Source organism: Filicampus tigris, chromosome 16 (genome assembly GCF_054856515.1).
Source record: "Filicampus tigris isolate MCC_2025a chromosome 16, RoL_Ftig_1.0, whole genome shotgun sequence".
NCBI lineage: Eukaryota > Metazoa > Chordata > Actinopteri > Syngnathiformes > Syngnathidae > Filicampus > Filicampus tigris.
The window spans coordinates 6,598,274-6,604,367 of NC_141232.1; positions in this window are offsets into that span (position 1 = coordinate 6,598,274).

A 6,094-nucleotide genomic window follows, 5' to 3' on the forward strand; every position below is an offset into this window, starting at 1 on the left:
CATTTTTTTTAATCATAAACACTATAATTAATTCAATAGAGCAAAAAAAAAGAGCATAATGATCGTCCATCCATTTATCAGCTATTTTTAATTTTTGTAAATTTGTATTGATTATTTTAAATTCTACATTTGTAAATAAAAATGTATTCATATTTTTTTTCACATGATTGCGTATATTTAATTTAATCATTTTAATTCATTTGTAATTTGCATTTTATTTGACTTATTTACTTACATTACATTTTACCGTTCATTTCATTTTTCATTTCATTTAACGTTTTAGTGATTATTTTAGATTTTATGGTTACATTTTTTATTGACATTTGCATGACTGTACGTACTACGATATGAAAAAGAGTTTGTTTTATTAAATCTTTTTTCATTCCTATTCTGTTGTCTTTATATGTTCTTATTTTGGTCCCCGAAAAATAAATTCCACACTTGACATGAACGTTATGTTGAAAAACAAACAAGTGTGTTGAACAAACATACAAATCCGTATTCACAGTTAATACAGAGCTACTTTGAACTTAAGGACAAATTCCAGCGCGGAACCGCCCTCCTAGCATGCGACTTCATTTCCTCCAGCACTGAAGGCTCTTGCAAGCGTCCCTCTTCCTTTACGGCCTTCAAAATGTCCCGCGTATGCCTTATGTGCGCTCGTGAGCCAGCAATAATTGAAATGTCAAGCGGCCCCCGTATTTGTGGAGCCGTACTGTCCGCCATGTTATGAATAATATCTGCGGGGACTCAACTCAATCGTGTGAGTCATGGCTTGGCCGGAGGGAGGGGAAGAGGAGGGGTCTTTGGTGGTGGTGATGGTGGGGAGGGGGCGGTTAAGTGGACCTGCGAGTTCAGCTGCCCTCCAGTCAACCTTCCCGGCGTGGCTATGAATAATGCATTCATATGTCAGATTGGTTTTAGGGTGAGAGCCTGTGACGTTGAATACGGCTTCAAGTGGACAATTTGCGCATTTCGGGCTTTCGAGGCCTTTCGGCGGCGCACCGTGATTGGGAATGTTGGGAATGCTGGATGCCATCTGGGCCGGAGAGGACCACATTAAATATTCATGCTGCCCTGCGCGCGCGTGTGTGTGTGTTTGTCCACCTGAAGCTAGCTCGCTACATACATAACAATTGGGTCGAATTTCAGCGTTTTTCCTTTTATTCAAATGTTTCCTAATGTTAGAGGAGTACAAGCCTTTGCATGTATCAAATGTATTCTATGTGAAATTAAAGGGTTAACATTTTCCCCTTTGACACCTTTATTAAAAAAAAAAAAAAAAAAAAAAAAAAGATTTGAAGGTTTCAAGCTAGTTTCCGGTGTAGAGATCGCATGTTGGACCTGAGAGATTTCCACTGCATTTTTCTTGCCGTGCTCACAGCCGACATGGAGATGGGGCCCGCTCGGTGCAATCGGACGTCCCGTCGGACCTCTGGCGACACCGCCAAACTCGATTTCAGAGCTTCCTCGGCTCCGACAAAGTTTCGATAATGGCGTCGCCGGGACGAAAACGCGGTAACCCGAGAAGGGAGGCCAGTGTCTGAGTGACCGCATGGTCGTTTCCCCTCCAGCCTCTGCAAACTATTAGCGGACACAGGACACCGGGAAACTCGATTACACACACACACACACACACACACGCACGCAAACACAAATGCGTATTGGGAAAATCTATGACAGCATTAGGGCTGAAAGTATTTGGACCAGGATTGCAGTAGAGTTGAAATAAAACAGGAGGATTTACTTGAATATGGCTATGACCATTCAGGATCTTACCCTCGTTTTTTTAAACACACTCAATTCAAGGCTCTCAGAAGTATTTGGGCAAAGTGATGTTATATTGAATGTTGCGGTCCGTCCCACACACATAGACACACACGCATAACCCCCCCCCCCCCCCCACACACACACACACGAGTTCCTCCACGTGAATGTGGAGAAAGAAGAAAAATAGAGGGGAAAAACAACTCTTCTGCCCAAAAATAGCAAGCACGCACACACATACACACACACAGAGCGAATGTTTTGACAATATCTAGTAATTGGATGCTGATCAGGTGCCAGACAAGTGGCAGCCAAGGGTAGACGAGTAAGGAGCGCAAGTGGAGACTATTAATATTGCACAGGCTGTTATGTTATGAGAGAAGAGTGGAAATGACAACGAGGGGAATCTTTGGATTATTTTTTTTCTATTTCTACTCTGGCGCTTCAAACTCTCAGGGAAGACAAGCCAGGCGGCAGGTTTGGGGAAAGACATTTTGGAAATCAGGAAGCGAGTGTGTGGCATTCATCCAGTTTCGTAGTATTACTCTGCATTGCATCGAAGCCTCATTGCTTTTTCTAGACGGTCACTAGTGCTGTGCGATATGGACGAAAATCTCTGTCACATACTGGTAATTTTATATCCTGAAAACGAGAGCTAACGCGAGTATGTGTTTGGTTTCGTCTTTTGAAGGAGGAAAATTGTATTCAAGAAAATACTAATACAGTGCAGCAAAATACTGGAGAGCTATCTCAAACTATCTAGTCTACTAGTAGACTATCTCATAGTCTACTTCAACCTCATGCACTCGTTTGCTAGCCAATCAGTGATCCACTGCAACATACGGCCGACTCCATTCTCCATTTTGCATACTGCTATTGATGGCCCATTCAGTCAAATCATATCTAAAAAGCGCAATGACACAAAAATCTCTGAATGGTTCACAATCCTAAACGTTGGTTTACACTTTAGCGATCGACGATTTTGATTGACATCGTTTGTGAGACTCAAACGTACTTTACTGAGGACAGATCCTTTTAGAGTCTGTATTTGTGAAGCATTGTATTCTAAATTGCTCATTCTAATTGTACTGTATGTTTAGTTGATAGATTTTAGCACTGCCGCGCTAGGTTCAGACTGGACAGGAAATATCGGGTAGTGCCGCGTCTCGCTTGCTTTTGTTCGCCGTGCAACTACACGGGGTTTGCTTCGAGCGGAGGGGAGGAAAACCTCCTAAATACGGAAAAAACAACCAGTTTCAACATTGGTAGTCAATCTGGTGACCGGTGGTTGTGTTATTACTTTGGCTAATGCTAAATGCTATCTTGGTTGATGGGCTGAAAAATACAGTCATTTTCTCATTTCAAAGAAGACGGGTTGTATTAAGAGGAGACTGAGGGTGGCAAAATAAAAAAATCTAAGCTCAGAACGAAGCCTCTGAACTGCGAGGCAGACATGCTAACCACTAGCACACGCTGCTTCCCGCCATATGCTACATTTACTGTATTTGCCGTGGCTACACATTACTATTAGTGAATACAGATTGGTCATTCAATTCAATGACATTTACCATTTACAAAAAGACTTTGGGAGGGTCACAATTTACTTTGTTTTCCCTTATTTTTATCTATTGTTTGTGAATTGATGCAACATCATTCAAGCAGAATAGTTGTGCCCTCCTGGCATATAACAAGATGTAACATCATTAAAACTTGTTCCAAATGAAGTCCAACGACGCGAAAGAGCGGGCGGTAGCTACCTTCCACGCTGCGCAGCTTAATGGAGTGTTTGTCACCGAGGGGAAGTGAGCTGCTTCTCTCTGACTAATGCTGCTATAAACAGCAGCCGCATGCTCCACATACGCCACTTGCTTACATTTTAAGCATTTCTTCTTATGTTTCCGGCACATAGCGTCGCATTTAATCATTCCCGTTTGGAGCGTGGAAGAGACGTGGAAGGACAAAAAATAATTGTTCCATTTTTGCTATTTTGGGTGGGTGCGCCACATCTAGCTTGCACGTCCGCAAAATTATTTTGAATAAATTGTGCTGTATATATATATTTTTTTTTTAAGTGCACAGCTACCGTACAAATTGGGAGAAAAAGGCACGTTACGGAAATAAATATATAATAAAGCTGTATTTTTCTAATTCACTTGTTAAAATTACTTTCCTACCTTGTTTAAGTTTGTTACGACTACATCAACACTTAACTTAAATCTCAACTTTTTCTTCTTGTAAAACGACTTTATTCTCATAAAATGACCTTCAAGCAATTTATTGTGACTCTCAGCCAAAGGACACTGTCAAACTGACCACAAAGCAAAAAGAATTTGATACGTTATGTTTAATAGTCCCCTACAATGGGACATTTCAGGCTAACAATTTCTTTTTTGGGGGGAGGGGCTTGAACAGAATACAGTAATGGCATTTTTTTCAATAGGGAAAGATGATTTGAGACACTGTGTTAAATTATGAACATGAACCTAATTAGAGTCAAGGCACCGCTGTAGTTACATTTAATTGATTTTACGATTATGTGGCGGTTCATGAAAAAACGTCTCCTCTGAAAGGGGTCACAAAAAGCCGCAAAATATGACGTCACAATGTCAATCACGTCAACAGGCTACTAATTGAATATCTGGCTAAAACTTCATTTCATTCACTGAATTAAAGAGGACATATGTCAAAGTGACTTTTGAATTGCTTCTATATCAGTAGAGTGGAACCTTACAATACACATTAAATTTATTCTGTGACCCTGTCCGCAGAACCATGTGACTATTGAAATGAAAGGAAATGACAATCTGTACTTCATAAAATCATACCGGAATGTCACAATTTGAATAGAATGTAAAGAATTAACCCATTTTTGCCACATTTCGTGCTTCAATGTAATGGCCGTTGTGCTGCTCCTTCTGGTGTGCATGCCTTGGCCACCTGGGGGCGGTATAATACAGCCATAGAGGCATGAAGACTCACAACTGGGTCAGGAAAATGCAATCAATTGCATCTGTATGTAGTGGCCAACTAATGTGACATTTTTTTTTTTCAGTCAGTCTAAACCCCACCATTACATCTGGCAACCCCGTTTCGAATTGAAGCCAAACGTCAATGCCCTGACGTTCCCATATTTTTTTCCCACTCTGCTCGTTATCTAGCATTGAGGGCAATTATTCTTCCCTCATCCACAACAAGCTGCTAAATATTCATGCCGACCCCCCCGACGCTGTTACACGCTGCTAATGGGCCCATTAGAGGCGCCCGCGGGCCTCCCGCCTGATAACAGCGTGGCACACGAACGATGGCAAGGGCACCTTAAGCAGAGCGCGCAGCTCAGGCAGCAGAGCAGATGTTTGGCTTCAATGAGAACTTAACTTATTTACTGTGAAGAAGATTCACTTCCACTTCATTACATGACTGTTTAAGATACTCTCGTCAAAGCACTCTGTGTTAGACCGGCTCACTTGTTACGCACAAACACAGGTACTTCTAGGTTCTATGCAGGCCCACTTGTTGGAACATGGCATTTGGATTCGAATTGCGTTTGTGGAAAATGAAATCCGCCAGTTTTTGTTCATCGCAGGGGGCGGCCATTTTGCCACTTGCTGTTGGCTGAAAATGACACCACAGTTGCTCAGGGCTCTCCCAACGACCAATCATAGCTCAGCTTCGGATAACAGGTGAGCCGTGATTGGTCGTTACCTGTCATTTTCAGTCGGCAGAAAAGACAAAATGGCCACCCCCGAGGTGGCCTAAACAGCTGGACTTTGCTGCTTAACTCATATTCCACAAACGCAATATTCATTACAATGCCATGCTTAGACTAGTGAAGGCGCATAGAACATAATTTCAAAGAAATTTTGGGGGTTGACTTCGTTTAATACCCGCACGCGTCATTTCGCACTGTACAACAGAAACTTAAGGCCAATCAACTAAGCGTTCCATAGGCTTCCACTATTTTGCACAAGAGGTCCCCCTACAGGTCGAAGGTGAAGGTTACACCATGTCAATCAGTGCTAACTTAAGAGCCTCAATGCTAACCTAAGTCTTTCAAAACATTGATTTCAAAAGCACACCACGTTTGAACCTGCTGCATTGGCAGTAACACAGCGAGGTGACCCAGCTGGTAAGTCCAACTGGTCACCGCTGTGTGACCTGCGGTTGCCATAGCAACAACGGACCGAGTCCCACGAGCATTCATAAGTTACGTTTATATATAGCACCTTTTAAGGGACCCAACGGCACATTTGGATGCAGTTACTTTGAAAGGAGCCATTGTTCTATATTGTAAATGGTCCCCTAAAAAAAAAATGAAGTGACAGCAGAG